We start from the raw sequence: 16,417 nt of genomic DNA, 5'->3' as shown, positions 1-16,417 counted from the left end.
AGACTCCGTTAGTGACACCGAATAGAACCCTTAAAAAGTGGTAGAGCCGCCTGTCTGCTTCAAAAGCAGTGTACTTGCGGTCGCTCAGGCAGATGGGGAGCTGGTGATATGCGAATATAAGGTCCACGGTGGAAAATACCTTGTATTGTGCAATCCGATTGACCATGTTGGATATGCGGGGGAGAGGGTACGCATCTAACTGTGTGTACCTATTGATGGTTTGACTATAGTCTACAACCATCCTCTGCTTCTCCCCGGTCTTTACGACGACCACCTGAGCTCTCCAGGGGCTCTTGCTGGCCTGGATTATGCCTTCCTTCAGCAGCCGCTGGACTTCTGACCGGATAAAGGTTCGGTCCTGGGCGCTGTACCGTCTGCTCCTAGTGGCGACGGGGTTGCAATCCGGGGTGAGGTTCGCAAACAAGGAAGGCGGTTCAACCTTGAGGGTCGCAAGGTTGCAGATAGTAAGTGGGGGTATAGGGCCGCCAAATTGGAACGTTAAACTCTGAAGGTTACATTGAAAATCTAACCCTAGGAGAGTGGGAGCGCAGAGGTGGGGAAGGACATACAGTCGGTAATTCTTAAACTCTCTCCCCTACACCGTTAGGTTCGCGATGCAGAACCCTTTGATTTCTACGGAATGGGATCCCGCTGCCAGAAAAATCTTTTGGGTACTCGGGTGAATTGAAAGAAAACAGCATCTTACCGTATACGGATGGATAAAACTTGCCGTGCTCACAGGGCGATCAGGCATGGCGTTTCGTACCGTTAACCAGCACCGTCGTCGTTGCCGTTTGGAGCGTCCGGGGCCGCGACTGGTCCAGAGTCACCGAAGCCAATCGCGGTTGCTGCATCGGGGCATTTTCTTCAGGCCCCGTGGGACCGTCCATGCTGGGGACCTTGGCGATCAGCCAAGATGGTGGCATCCATGGATCGCACGCGGTCGGGGGCGGACAAAATGGCCGCATCCATGGGTCGCACGTGTCCAGGGGGGTCACAAGATGGCGGGGCCCATCCCTTGCGCATGGAGTCCGGGACCCAAAATGGCAGTGCCCGTTGGCCGCACATGGATCGTTGGGGGGGTTGATTGAGTCTGTGGTCCCAGTTCTCCCCCAGAGATTGCGGCGACCCCCCGGGACTGGCACACCGCTGAATAGTGCCCCTTTTTACCGCAACTTTTACAGATGGCCGCGCGGGCCGGGCAGCGCTGCCGGGGGTGTTTTGACTGCCCGCAAAAATAGCAGCGTGGCCCCCCCCGATGGTCTGGTGCTCTGGCCGCGCAGGCCTGCGGGGGGATGGGGGGTGCCGGGGAATCGGTCGCAGCGGGGGTCCACGGAGCCCAAGGGGCTGCCACGCGGTCGGGGGCGTAAGCGCGGGCATTCTGCGAGGCCACATCGAGGGAGGCCATAAGGGCCCGTGCCTCCGTGAGCCCCAGTGAGTCTCTCTCCAGCAGTCGCTGGCGAATTTGGGATGAGGTCATACCTGCTACGAAAGCATCCCTGATTAGGAGTTCTGCATGTTCGTTAGCCATCACCGTTGGGCAGTTGCAGCTTCTTCCCAATATTAGTAGCGTACTGTAGAACTCGTCCAGCGATTCTCCGCGGATTTGCCGTCTCATCGAGTTGGTGGCGTGCGTAGACCTGGTTTACGGGTCAAATGTAGATCTCTCTCAGCATGGTGAGCGCCGTCGGTAAATCCTTTGCATCTTCGATGAGCGTGTAGATCTCCGGACTCACCCTGGAATGCATGACCTGCATTTTCTGGTCTTCTGTAGGTCTGCCGGGGGCCGTTCGGAGGTATCCCTCAAAACACGCTAGGCAGTGTTTAAAAGTGGCCGCTGAGTTTGCTGCATGGGGGCTGATTTGCAGACACACCGGGGCGATCCGGAACTCCATAGTCTTTTAAAGTGTGCGTAATAAATTGTAGCACAATCAATCACTGACGAGGCGAGAAGAGATAAAGTCAATCGATGGCTTTATTACGCAGACTTGTTCCCCAGCAGCTCGGTTATGGAATGCGGCAGCTGGGAGAACACGGGTTCTTATACTCCGCCTTACTGGGTGGAGCCAGCAGGCAGCAGATCCAATCCGGATCCAGAGTCTGTCAACCAATAGCCTCTCGGCATCACTGGGTACCGTACTACCCCGAATACATACCACCACACTTGCCATAGAGGGAGTGCAACGGAGGTGCGCCAGACTGATTCCTGGGATCACAGGACTGTTCTATGAGGAGAGATTGAGGCGACTGGGCCCGAATTCTCTGGAATTTTGAAGAACGAGAGGTGATCTCATTTAAACTTATTGAATTCTTACAGGGCGTGACACGGTAGATGCAGACAGGATGTTTCCCCTTGCTAGAAGAAGGGGACACGGTTTCAGAATAAGGGGTAGGCCATTTAGGACTGAGATTAGGCGAAATTTCTTCCTTTAGAGGGTGGTGAATCTTTGGAACTCCTTACCCCATAGGGCAGTGGAAGCTCAATCATTGAGCAAGTTCAAGACAGATATCAAAAGATTTCTAGAATACTAATCACATCAAGGAATATGGGGATAGCACGGGAAAATGGTGTTGAGGTAGATGATCAATTATAATCTCGTTGAATGGCTGAGGAGGCTCGAGGGACCGAATGGCCGACTCAGATGTTCCTATGGTCCTATACATCCAGATCCTCAGGTATTTACTAGGGAGCCGGCATCTCCAACTGTCTGCTCCTACTGCCTTCTATGTCCGGAGGATAGATTAAGCCCATTTGGTTACAGGGCATCTCTCTGACCTTCTCCACCCAGCCCTGCTGTGCAGTGTCAGAAAAGCTTGGAGCTCACATTCTCCCATGTTGCACCATTGTTCAATGTCTCACAGGTCAGAGTCACTTCTGCAAGACGTCCAGTACCTGCTGCAGCCAAAATGCATCTCCGAGGCGTACAGGCTTACTTTAAGCGGTGTCAAAACTTCAACATGAAGAAACCAGAGAGATCGAACATGCATTAGTATAGAAACTTTCAGTCTCAGCGTCTCCCAAAATACTTGACGGAAAGTTGAACGTATGAAAGAAATCTGAGCTGTGGCTGTTGAATTTCCCAAAAACGTAAAATTCTGAGATTCAGAAGTCACATTCCAAAAGCTTGAGCACATTATCTATGCTGACACAGAATGTTGCTGCACTATCGAAGATGCAGCCTTACGAACGACACATTAAATTCAACAGCAATATTCCAAGAAGAGCAAGTGAAATTTTACTCCCTGGCCTGGTCAATCGATATCCCTCGCAAACCACCAATCTGGCCATTTATTTAACTGCTGTTTCCGGGATCTTGCTGTGCACACATTGGCTGCTGTGTTTCCCTCCATTACAGCAAGTGACTGCACTTCAAGAGTTCTTATTTGGCTGCAAAGTGTTTTGGGACATCCTGAGGCGGTGAAAGGCGCCACAGAGATGCAAATTCTGCTTTCTCCTTCTTTACTGGTTCCTGTGTCAGTGCTGAACCATGCTTTGGGAAGGAAGTGTGGACTTAATGAGCGGGACTTAGTGTACCGCCATAGGCAGAACTGGACGATCCCAAGCGGCAGGAAGGGCTGGAAAATTTCAGCCGATGCCTGTAATCATTCTTCAAGACGTTCATCTCCTACAAAATGGAAAGTGCACATTTCCCAGCAGCTGTCTCCAAAGGAAGCCTGATGGTACACAAAGCCAACGGTCTCAGCCTGACTCACTTCAAATTTGCAACACTCCTGGCACTGCCAACCCAAGCCCTGCAGGCACACATAACACTTCTCTGGATGGATGATTTCAGATGGTGGTTCCCTCATTTTTAACCTAATTTCCCTTGTAAAATAGAATAATAGGGAACACCTATGGGGATTCATTCACTTTTGCAGCATTATGTTGATTTCGTTTTTCATCTGGCCTCCAAACACTTATAACACGAAACGTTGCTGTTTGATGTGCCTCCATTTAAATTTTAAATGAGAACAATGCAATCCACTCACCACAGGTACCTGGGGCTTGGTCCAGCCTGGACAGATGGAGGGAAAGTTTCCTCTCTGTGACAGCTGTTAAGAGTCCAGCGTAAATGGAATTGGACAGTCTCGGCCTAATTCCCAGTGAATGTAAGTCCACACAGCAGAAGACTGCCCGTGACTCAGCATTAAGCAGGACTGTATGTTGGCAGCATCAATGAGATAAAGCACACAGAGATGGCTGGCCTTCCTGCTCCTTGCTCCAGTCACATTCCAGGAGTGGAAATGGTAAATTAGGGGAAATTGCTCAGCTTGGAGTCCCTCCCGAAAACTGCAAGCTTCATCCCTAAAATTACATTCCGGCAACTGCGGGGCGGGGGGCGGGGGGATGGGGGGGTTGCGGACAGGGTAGGGGGTGGAAATCCGGCTGTGGGTCAAGAATCGCTCAGGCAGAGCAATTCCCCGAGATGAAGTAGGTGAGCTTTGTTTCGAATTGCTCTGATCGAGGAGTTGGCACTGGATCCTGTGCTGTACAATTCTTCTGTGGTTCCTCAAGCCTGTTAACGTTACATGTTGACAAGCAGACAATCCACCTGAAACTACTGAATAAGGTTCGGGCATCAAATGTGTTTTTAAAATGCAGCCCCTGGTAAAAATAGAACCCCTGGCAAAAAAAGAGTTGCAGAAAAAAGTCAATGCGTTGCTCGGAAATCAAGTCTAAAACATCTGAACACCCGCCTGAGCTACAGAAAACACACATTAATGCTTCAGGTTTAACCCAGCTTGTCATATTAATCAGTTAACATTTCCGATAGCATTAATTTTGAACGCAGTCACATTTCTTCACCCACTAAAGATGTACGAGCTAACAGACTACTAGATCTTTAAAGGTACTTAGAACACATCTCCTGAATGCAGTCTTTACCACCAGCGGGAAGATCTTTGTCCCTCACCTCAATGAATTCTGCAACATATGCTTCAGTTATCTCCTACTGAGAAGGAGATTATCTTTTTAAATCATTTTATTTTGCATGAGACATGCAATGAGGCACAAAAGTAAAAATATGAGAAACATTGCATGTGATTTGCCACATTATTGTATTTTGAAGACTGAAAGTGGAGATCAGTTATTAATGCTTTGATGCTATGTGTATTAAGACAATACTCATGTTTCATTTGTCAACAAGAAAAGCTCTTAATTTTTATTATATGAGTAAATATTCGGCTGTTTATATATATTACTGACATTGAACCATAGAATGATCCAGCAGAACGGGGTGATTATTTTGGACAATTTTGCCCTCTTTGAAAGAGTGAGCCAATTATTCTGACACCCCTTGCCCATTACACGTAGTCCTGCATATTTATTTTCAAGACTATATCCAATTTCTCTTTGAAAGTTACTATTGAATCTGCTTCCAACAGTCCCGCAGGCAGTGCATTCTTGATCATAACTACTAGCTGCATAAAACATTTCTTTTCACCTCATATCTGATTCTTTCACGAATTACCTTAAATCTTCACCTCATCTTTGGAATTCTCTACCTTGGAGGGCTGTTGAAGCTCAATTATTGAGCATGTTCAGGACACACATCGATAGACTTCTGGATTCGAATGGCATCAAGGGATATGGGGGTATCGTGGGAAAGTGGCATTGAGGTAGGTGATCAGCCATTGACTGATTGAATGGCGGGACAGGCTTGATGGGCCGAATGGTCTACTCCTGCTCATGTGTTCCTATGTTCCACCCACTGGTTAAGATCCCTAGAAATAGTTCTTCCTGATTTGCTCTGCCAAGACCTTTATGTCTTTGAAGACATCTGTTAACACTCCCCATAACTTTCTTCGCGATAAAGAGAGCTATAAATAGAGAGTGACCACAGATCCTTTAATCTCACCAGATAACTGAAGCCCTGCATCCCTGGTCCCATTCTAGTAAATCTCCTCTGCACCCTATGTGTGGGGCCCTGAATTGGACAACATGTAATAGCTGAGGCCTGTCCAATGATTTTAAAGTGATATGTCCAGTAAAGGCAAGTGAAATTAAACCTGGATCACAGGACGATTTTCCTTCCACTGATGACATGTATATTACAACCGCCCCATTTCTTTTCAAACATACCTCCCCCTTCCAAAGAAGAATAACTATTGACAATGGGCACCATTTACTGGCCCCATTGCACCCACATGGATACGGTAAATAGAGGGGGAGAACAAAATTGGGATATGCGCTGGGCATGAATTGGTTCGTGATCCGGCCCAATTACAGTGGCGGGTTCCTTACCCCGTCCAGACGAGACACCAATTGACACCGATTGACACCGATCTCTATCTCATTAATGAACTGTAAGTGCATTCCTCAACCCTCTCATACACCTTCCCCCACCCCCCCCCCCCCTTCCCAACTACCCTGTTTCACCCTCCTAGGGTGATGGGCCTGTGTCGGCACTGTCAGCGGGTTACTGCACAAGGCAGGAGAGTGATGACAACTCACCGTGAGGTTAGCTCTGGTGCCAAAGTCTGGCTCCTTTCTTTTTGCTGACAGCGCACTCACACCCACTACATGAACGGGTCTGCATTGGATTTCCATCTAGAACCACTGTGGCCGGTGGGGAGGGAGTGGGTGTAGTGGAGCGAGGGGGTCGGGGTGCAGGCAGGCCCGCAGTGCAGCATAATGTGCCAACGGCTGCACATGTATCAGGTGTTAGATGTTTAATGGTGAGCATTGTGAGCCGCGCTTCATGCGTTGGGGGCATCTGTGGCAGGTGGCTTGTGTGGGGACCGCTCCTGAACATGGCGGGGTCGTGATAGTGGGTGCCAGGGTGTTCAGGGGCACAGGTGCTGTGATCGGATGTGGAGAGGGTGCGAGGTGCCAGTTGCTGACCTGTTTGGGGGGGCCGCGGTGGAGACCCAAGGTCAGGGGGGGTAGCAGGCTGAATTGGTGCCAGGGGGCCGGTGTTAACTTACCCTTGCGGCTTGGTGGAGGTCGTTGGTCTTCTTCCTGCACTTTATGACAGTCCTCCTGGTCATGCTGCCTGAACTGACGGACGTTGCCACTGCCCCTGCCTCCCAGGCGGCATTGGCTACCCTGCAGCTGGTTCTCCAATCCCCTTGGGGGAACAACTGTCCCGTCACACCTACACAGTGTCCACAAGCCTGGACAGGTCGGCATCCTCAAAGTGTGGATCAGGTCTGCATGATGCCTTGCTTGTGTGCTGACTGGGAGTGCGTTTGGAGGGAGCGTTTCGAAGCAGCTCCCCCTTGTTAGCGGGCAGTTGCCAGGCGCAAGTCATAGAATCCTGGAATCTACAGTGCAGAAGGAGGCCATCCGGCTCATCGAGACTGCACTGGCCCCTGGAAGGAGCACCCTACCTAAGCCCACAACCCAGCAACCCCACTTAACCTTTTTTGGACACTAAGGGTAATTTAACATGGCCAATCCATCTAACCAGCGCATCTTTGGACCGTGGGAGGAAACCGGAGCACCCGGAGGAAACCCACGCAGACACGGAGAGAACATGCAGACTCCACAAAGACAGTGACTCAAGCCAGGAATCAAACTTGGGACCCTGGAGCTGTAAAACAACTGTGCTAACCACGATGCTGTCCGACATGGCACAGATATGTCCTCTGCTCAGCTGGCGTCTTCGATGGCATGCTCCGCTGCTACAGCTTCCTCCTCTTCGAGCAGCTCCAGTTCGTACAGGCACAGTGCATCGCCCAGGAAGGCCAGCAGGAAGGCCACCGTTACTGGTTGTATTCCAATATCGATTGTCTGCAGGGGGTGAAAGGCTGACATGTTAGCATGATGCGTACCCCTGTGCCCAACCAGGTCCAATGGCCTACACAGTGCCCCCGGTTGGCATTGCAAACTCTGCCCCCGCATGTCCCCTCCTCTCCGCATGCTGGGCCCCGTTGGTGGCCGGGCCATGGGGGCCTCTGGCCCTGGCGCCGGTCCCTGCTGCAAGGGGTACCATCGGCTCACGTCGTCCTTACCAGCAGTACACTCCGCAGCCCCCGCTTGGTGCCCTACTAGGGGCTACTGTGGGCATTGCCCTGTGTGGGCCGCCTAATTCCTCGCCGGCGGATAGCGGCCGCTTGTGGGGGGGATTGGTATGGCGAAGTTTGTGGTGCGGGAGTGGTGCAGTGGAGGATGGGGCTGGTGTGCGAGGGCGGGGGCACCCAGACAGCAGGTGTCACTCGTCCAGACTGTGGCGCCGTTTCTGCGATGCTTCGCTCCCGATTTCGGCGTTAACGGGGATTCTCCGATCGGCGAACGGGATTTTGGCATCACCAATTGGAGACTCCCGCCCGTTAGCTCTGTATGTTGTTTAAACATGTTAATTTTGGATACAAGGTCAGCTGCATCTCAATTCACACTGGAGATTTTGTAGAAATTCTCGCAATATTCCCTTTGACCTTCCTTCTTCTGTGGTACCTGGGTTGAGGTTTGCTCTGGCAGCTTACATGCACTTTTCTGAAGCTCTGCCCATGAAGTCACATTGAGGCGAGAATGCACGGCTGAGTAATGGGGTCTTTGCCTCATATTCAATGAGGCAAAGATCCCGAAGCCGCCCATTATTATGGGCAGCATGGTAGCACAGTGGTTAGCACTGTTGCTTCACAGTGCCAGGGTCCCAGGTTCAATTCCTGGCTTGGGTCAGTGTCTCTGCGGAGTCTGCACGTTCTCCCCGTGCCTACGTGGGTTTCCTCCGGGTGTTCCAGATTCTTCCCACAAGTCCCAAAAGACGTGCTTGTTCGGCGATTTGGACATTCTGAATTCTCCCTCAGTGTACCCGAACAGGCGCCGGAGTGTGGTGACTAAGGGCTTTTCACAGTAACTTCATTGCAGGCTGGTTTAGCACAGTGGCTGGGGCTGGTTTAGCACAGCGGGCTAAACAGCTGGCTTGTAATGCAGAACAAGGCCTGCAGCACGGGTTCAATTCCTGTACCGGCCTCCCCAAACAGGCGCCAGAAAGTGGCGACTAGGGGCTTTTCACAGTAACTTCATTGAAGCCTACTTGTGACAATAAGCGATTATTATTATTATTGCAGTGTTAATGTAATTTTACTTGTGACACTAATAAATATTATTATTATCACAATCTTGGGCGGCACGGTGGCGCAGTGGTTGGCACTGCTGCCTCACGACACCGAGGTCACAGGTTCGATCCCAGTCCTAGTTCACTGTCTCTGTGGAATTTGCACATTCTCGCCATGTTTGCATGGGTCTTACCCCACAACCCAAAAGATGTGCAGAGTAGATGGATTGGCCATGCTAAATTGCCCTTAATTGGAAAAATAAATAATTGGATATTCTAAATTAAATAAATAAATAAAAATTATTATCACAATCTTCTCTGGCCCGATTTTTATCATGGCTGCTTTTTGTTTGACTCTGTCTTGCTCACTATCGATCTGGCCTACAGCCTCCCTGCTCTCCTAACCAGGATTGGTCCTCTCGACGTGAAGTCCACTCACCTAACTGACAGGCTATCTGCTGAAACCTCACCACAAGGGATCCATCTGCTTGCCAGCTCTTTATTTGATCAATAGTTCTTCACTGTTCTCCGAAGCTGTTCCTTGCAGTTGTGATGCTGCATCCTCAACACTGACCAAAAAGACCAGGGTCTTCACATGCCATGTGACACGATCTGAGGCTGTTCACCAATTCATACCTGCACTTAAGCATACTGCCACTTGTCTTACCATGGTTGATCGCCATGTTGTGTTATTGCAATGATGTAATGATGAACTAAAGGCAGAGAGGGCGAGGAAGGAGAGAGAGAGAGAAAGAAGAATGAGAGAAAGAGCAAATCTTCCAGTTAAAAACTTCAGAGAAGTAATTTCAGACCCAAAAGCAAAGGGACAAAAAGCAGATTGAATTGGCTATGGAAGGGTTGTCTATTTGTGATGAAGAGGCCATTGGTAATTCGAATAGTTTGGAGAAAAACTTTAATTTTTTCAAGTACTCTAGGTCAATAGCCATATTTGATGACGATGATATAGAAGCATTCTTCACCTCATTTGAAAAGCTTGCTGACAGATTATAGTGGCCAGGCGAAGCCTCCTGAGGCAAGTTCACTTGAAGGGGAAGGTCCACAAGATTTATTCTCTGTTGCCCAACAATAGTTCTGCAAATCATGAACAAACAAACAAACAAAGGCTGCTATCCTAAGCAGCTACGAACTCATACAGGAGGTGTACCACCAATAATTCCAGAACTCTCATAAAAAGCCCACTCAAGAGAATTAAACAGCATTTGACCAGTGTGGTGAACGTATTATGGCAACCATTCACCACTGTATTGCATTGTACTATGTTGTTGCCCTTGTGGGCTCCACCTATGACCATTGTATTGTATTACACCGCTTGTATCATGTTGGTGCCCTTGTGGTCTCTGCCCCTGGTTCCGCCCCCTTGAGGGGAGGTATATAGAGCAGCTGCCTTGTAGGCGGCTCTCAGTGCAGAGCAGTTGCAGGCAGGCACTGTTCTAGTTGATTAAAGCCACTGTTCACTTCAACTCTCTGCCTCGTGTGAATTGATGGTCGCATCAACCAGTGAGCGCGAGCCCTAAAAATTGACCACACCTATAATGGGTTAAGAGAAAAAATTAATTGTTGGAGGAGTTCAAAAACTGCCTGGCATACAAACTTAAAACCCATGTGGAGAAACAAAGAGCTTCCGAAGCCAGAGACACAGCTAACATTGCAGACAACTATGAACTGACATACAAACATCTTAACTCGGAATAGGCTTGGGTTTATTAACTCCTCCAAGCAAGGGTGGAGGTAGAGGAAGCAGAAACAAGTTCCAGAAAAGAAAGAGAGTAGGGAGGGAAAAGCAGATGAATCACCCACTTTTAAATGAAAGAATATTGACGATAAACATGGGGCTGGATTATCCACACCCCGACGCCGAAATCGCGGCTGGCACAGGGACGCAGAATCCATTTCCCCGTACGGAATTGGGAATGACGCCGGTTCCCCGATTCTGCGGGCCCCAAAAATCAGCGTACTCCAGCAATGCCCGCAAACCACCTACCCACGGCCATTGCTGGGGCCCCGCCCTGCCATTCTCTGTCCCCGACTGGCCGAAGTCCCGACGGCGTGGATCTAATGCTGTGGTCCTGCCGGTCAGGATACTAATGTGGCGGCTGCGGACTCAGTCCACTACCGCCCTGGTCAGGGGCGGGCCGAGTGGAGGGCCTGGAGGGCCTTATACATGGTCGGGCAATGTTTGGGCGGGTGGTCAGGGTCGGGCGCGTGGCAGATCAGGGAGTCTATAATTAATGTCCAGTTCCACGGTCTGAGTCTGCCATGGAGCATGGCGCAGCTGCTGGAGTCCGCCGCCGTGCGCATGCGCGGCCTCCAACCAGGAAGCGCAGGGGTCCGTGTCTGCAGCAAAGGCTCCTAGATTTACGCCAGGTCCCTGCTAGCCCCCTGCAGGGCTAGCAATATGTGGCCCTTACATGCCAGTTTTCCGGCGTGAAAGTCCAAAGTTTTTACGACGGCGTGGGGACATGTCCCAAAAACAGAGAATCCAGTCCATGTGCTATCCTTGTGTATTCTCTTTGTCAGAAACCTGGTCATATTAAAGTAAATTTTGGTATGCCAAGAAACCAATAGGGAGCGCAAAGTTAGGGCAGTGTCTGTAGCCAGGAGGCTAATAAACCTGAGCTCAATGGTATCTGGGGAGGACCAGGACACCTACCAGAGGTTTTTTACACTAAGGGAAAAGCCCTTTTGTATCCAAGGTCTCAAGAAAGGTGATAACTATCTTCAGGAACACTGGCTGTCTTCAAACCCTTCTCGTTGCAATGTTTGCACAGATACCAGCTGAAAACGGAACAAATACCGCAGGGTGAGTAAAAGGGCTTACTGCCAATGCTTGAAAGTTCCCTTAGTTACGTTGGTCCCCAGAGTGGTGGTGGTCAAGTTAATGGAAGGAGTGGGTCGATTGCTTCGCAATGACACAACTGGAAATGCAGTCTTGTGTCCAGACGGTCTAGAACCGTCCTCAGAGACGGGGGGAAATGACAGGAAGAATCAAAATGTTTGAAACCCACTGAATTCCAGAGGGAGGAATGAAACCTGTAAGGACTGAGAAGGTTAAGGAAAAGCTAGCAGAATTTACAGGGGCTCGGTTAGAGAATAATTTAAAGCAACCAAATTTATAGACGCCAGGATAGGGCCCATAGAATTTAAAAGGGTTAAAATAGGGCATGAGGAGAGAAAAAATACTCGGATAAAAGTAGCAAAGGTTGAAGGAAATGCACCCGAGATGTGGTGAGCAAGAATCTTCATCCAGGATTTAAATGGGGACAAAAAGAATTCCTAAGCAGGCAGACAGAAAGTGAGGGAAAAGCATCACCTAGTTGAAGTGCCACAGGGAAGCACAGCAGAAGCTGGATCTCCACCTGAGGGAAGGAGTGTACAAGAGAACATGGGACAAATAAGGGAAAAGTCCCTCCCCATGGGGAAATGGGAAAAGGAAGATGATCGGTCCTGAGACAAGCAGCCCCCATCCCGCCAGTATCGCAATTCAGCCTCCCCACAGATTTTTTGGGTTCCCTTTCCCCCTAGTACAGGGGTGACCAAACATACGCCCCCGAGACCCCCCAAAAAAGAGACTTCTCCAGAAACCCCCTAAATAAAGAGACCTTCCAGATACCCACTAAATAAAGATACCCCACAGAGACCCCCCCAAATAAAGAGACTCCCCAGAGATCTCCAAAAAAAAGAGACTCCCCACAGAGACCCATAAATAAGGAGGCCCCCCATAGACCTCCCAACGAATGACACCTGTCAGGGAGCCCCCTAGATGAGATAGCCCTGTCTGGAAGCTCGAGAGCAGTCCAGTTAGATGCAGTGAAAAAAAATCTACTTTTAAAGTAATGAAAGCTTGCTGCTGAATTATTTAATTGAAATCCACACTTCTAGGGTACACAAAGACACATCTCTTTCCACACACAACATATTGATTACAGGCATATGGGAGCACAGGCATGCTATCCATGACCAAGTAGTTAGCATAAATTCCTTGCTCATGTACTCTGTTAATAAAGCCAAGAATTACAGAAACCTTTTTTAAAAAATAGACTTAGCAACTTGTCCTGCCAGATTCACGGGTGGGGCACTATGTTCCTCCACTCGCTTTAAAATTATACCATGAGGTTTATATTACTTCTCCTCATTTTTCCCACCAAAATGGCGAACTTCACACTTTGCTGTGCCTGCTCATTTCACCAGCGTGCCTATGTCCTTCTGAAGTCTGTAACTGTTCCTTATCATTAGTTATCACATTCCCGAGTTATTCAAACTTTGAAATTGCACCCTGAGTACCCAAGCCTAGGTTATTCATATTTATCAAGAAGAGAACTGGTTGGCTATCCGGTGGAATTTTATAAGAAGTTTTCAAGTGAGCCCACTGCTGGTGAGGACATTTAATGAAGCAAGAGAGAAAGGAGTCCTCCCCCCCCCAACAATGTCGCAGGCCTCGATTTCATTGATCCTGAAGCGGGAGAAGGATCTGGAGCAATGCGAGTCATACAGGCCAATTTCTCAACTGAATGTGGATGCCAAACTGCTGACTAAGATATTGGCCACAAGGATAGAGGACTGTGTCCCAGAGGGTGATAGTGGAAGACCAGATGGGATTTGTAAAGGGCAGGCAACTCAAGGCCAATGTTCGAAGGCTTTTGAATGTTATTATGATGCCCTCAGAAGGAGAGGAGGTGGAGGTGGTGGTTGCGATGGATGCGGAGAAGGCTTTTGATCGGGTGGAGTGGAATTACCTGTGGGAGGCGCTGGGAAGGTTTGGGGGGTTTGGTGAGGGCTTTATTGACTGGGTGCGGTTGCTCTGTCAGGCACCAGTAGCGATGGTGCATATGATCCGGCTGAGGTCGGGGTATTTTGAACTACACCGAGGGACGAGGCAAGAGTGGCCCCTCTCCCCATTACCGTTTGCTCTGGCCATAGAGCCATTGGCCATGGCATTAAGAGCCTCTAGGAACTGGAAAGGGCTGGTTCGGGGGGAGGGGGGGGGGGCGATGCAGGGGTGTGGAGCACCGGGTCTCGCTTTACGCAGATCACCTGCTCTTGTATATTTCAGACCCGCTGGAGGGGATGGGGGAAGTAATGCGAATCCTGCGGGAATTTGGCAATTCTTTGGGGTATAAATTGAACATGGGGAAAAGCGAGATGCTCGCGATCCAGGAGAGAGGACAGGAGAAGAGACTGGGAGAGCTGCCGCTTAGAATGGTAGAAAGAGCTTTCGATATCTGGGAATCCAGGTGGCCCGAGAATGGGAGGCGGAGCACAAGTTAAACCTATCCCGGCTGGTAGAACAAATGGAAGGGGACTTTAAGAGATGGGACATGCTCCCGCTATCACTGGCGGGGAGGGTACAGAGTGTGAAAATGACGAACCTCCCCAGATTTCTGTTTGTCTTTCAGTGCCTCCCCATCTTCATCCCAAAGGCCTTTTTCAAGCGGGAGAATAAGGTTATTTCGGGATTTGTGTGGGCGAGTAAAACCCCGCGAGTGAAGAAAGTGTTGCTGGAGCGCGGTAGGGGGGAGGGTGGGCTGGCGCTGCCGAACCTCTGCAATTACTACTGGGTGGCTAATATAGCCATGATCAGGAAGTGGGTAGTGGGGGAGGGGTCGGTGTGGGAGCAGATGGAGGCAGCATCATGCAAAGACACAAGTTTGGGAGAACTGATATCGGCACCTCTTCCGTTCTCGCCGGCCCGATACTCCACAAGTCCGGTGGTGGTGGCGGCTCTGAGAATCTGGGGGCAATGGGGGAGATATAAGAGAGTGGAGGGAGCATCGGTTTGGACCCCGATTTATAATAATCATCGGTTAGTACCGGGTAAGCTGGATAGGAGGTTTCGGTGATGGCAAAGGGCAGGAATTAGAAGGATGGGGGATCTATTTATAGATGGGAGCTTCTCCAGCTTGAAAGCCTTGGAGAATAAATTTGAATTGCTGGCAGGGAATGGGTTTAAATATTTGCAGGTGCGAGGCTTCCTGAGAAGGCAGGTTCCGGGCTTTCCGCTGCTGCTGCCACGGAGGATACAGGATAGAGTAGTCTCCAGTACCTGGGTGGGAGAGGGGAAGGTATCAGATATTTAACAGGAGCTTTCGTAGGCGGAGGAAACTCTGGTGGAGGAGCTGAAGGGCAAGTGGGAGGACGAGCTCGGAGGAGTGATAGAGGCGGGTCAATGGGCAGATGCCCTAAGCAGGGTTAATACATCTTCATCATGTGCCAGCCTTAGCCTGATACAATTTAAGGTAGTCCACCAGGCACGCATAACAGTGGCTAGGATGAGCAGGTTTTTCGGGGTAGAGGACAGGTGTGCGCGGTGCGCAGGAAGCTCAGCAAACCATGTCCACATGTTTTAGGTATGCCCATAGCATAGAGGGTTTTGGCAGGGTTTCGCTAAGGCAATGTCCATGGTACTCAAAACACGGGTGGTGCCGAGGCCGGAGGTAGCGATCTTTGAAGTGTGGGAAGAGCTGGGAGTTCAGGGGGCGAAAAAGGCTGACATCTTGGCCTTTGCCTCCCTGGTAGCCCAGAGATGGATCTTGTTAATGTGGAGGGACTCGAAGCCCCCGAGTGTAGAGACCTGGGTTAGTGACATGGCTGGGTTTCTCGCTCTCGAGAAGATAAAGTTCGCCTTAAGGGGGTCAATGGTTGGGTTCACCCAGAGGTGGCAGCCATTCGTCGACTTTCTCGGGGGAAATTAAAATGCCAGCAGATGCAGTATTCTAAGGAGGGTGAGGGGGGGTGGGAGAGGGACGAATTTTTGTTTTATGGTTGGGGTGTGTGAAGATAGGGATGGGAGTGGAAACATTTATTATATCATGTTTATGTCACTGTTATTGTTATTATTATAAAAACTTTCAAATACCTTAATAAAAATATTTTTTTTAAAAAGAAGAGAACTGGTCCAAAACCAGCCCTGGGGTAACACCACTGCATAACATCTGTCATGGGAGTGTCCCTCTAACAAATATCTTTGTCTTATCACATGGCTTCAGTGATGTCATGGTGTGGGTGGAGATGGGCTGTGGCTCTTTGGTTTGTAGTTTGACCTGGTTGTGTATTGCACAGGTTGAAAAGAAGTGTCTCTCTATCTTCAGTTTAAAAGCTGTTTCCAGACTACTTGATAACTTGAAAAGAGATAATTTCTATCTGGAAGGAATTCAAACCTGCTCTTTAGGAAAGAAAACAAGAGCATCCATACCAGGTCTTGAGTGCTGTGTGCTGGGCCACACCTTTGAAAAGGGGTTTCTGGTTGTTACTTGGATCTTGTTATTAAATTGGAACAGTAAAGGGGGGAATTCATTAAGGGTTATACATAGAGTACAGTAGCTGTGTGGGGTATTTATGTTTGTAGTTAATAAAAATGCTTTATGTATGTGTTTATAAAAATGTTAACTAAATTTGTA

This window comes from Scyliorhinus torazame, chromosome 13 (genome assembly GCF_047496885.1).
Source record: "Scyliorhinus torazame isolate Kashiwa2021f chromosome 13, sScyTor2.1, whole genome shotgun sequence".
NCBI classification, from domain to species: Eukaryota; Metazoa; Chordata; class Chondrichthyes; order Carcharhiniformes; family Scyliorhinidae; genus Scyliorhinus; species Scyliorhinus torazame.
This window is presented reverse-complemented; position numbering follows the sequence as displayed.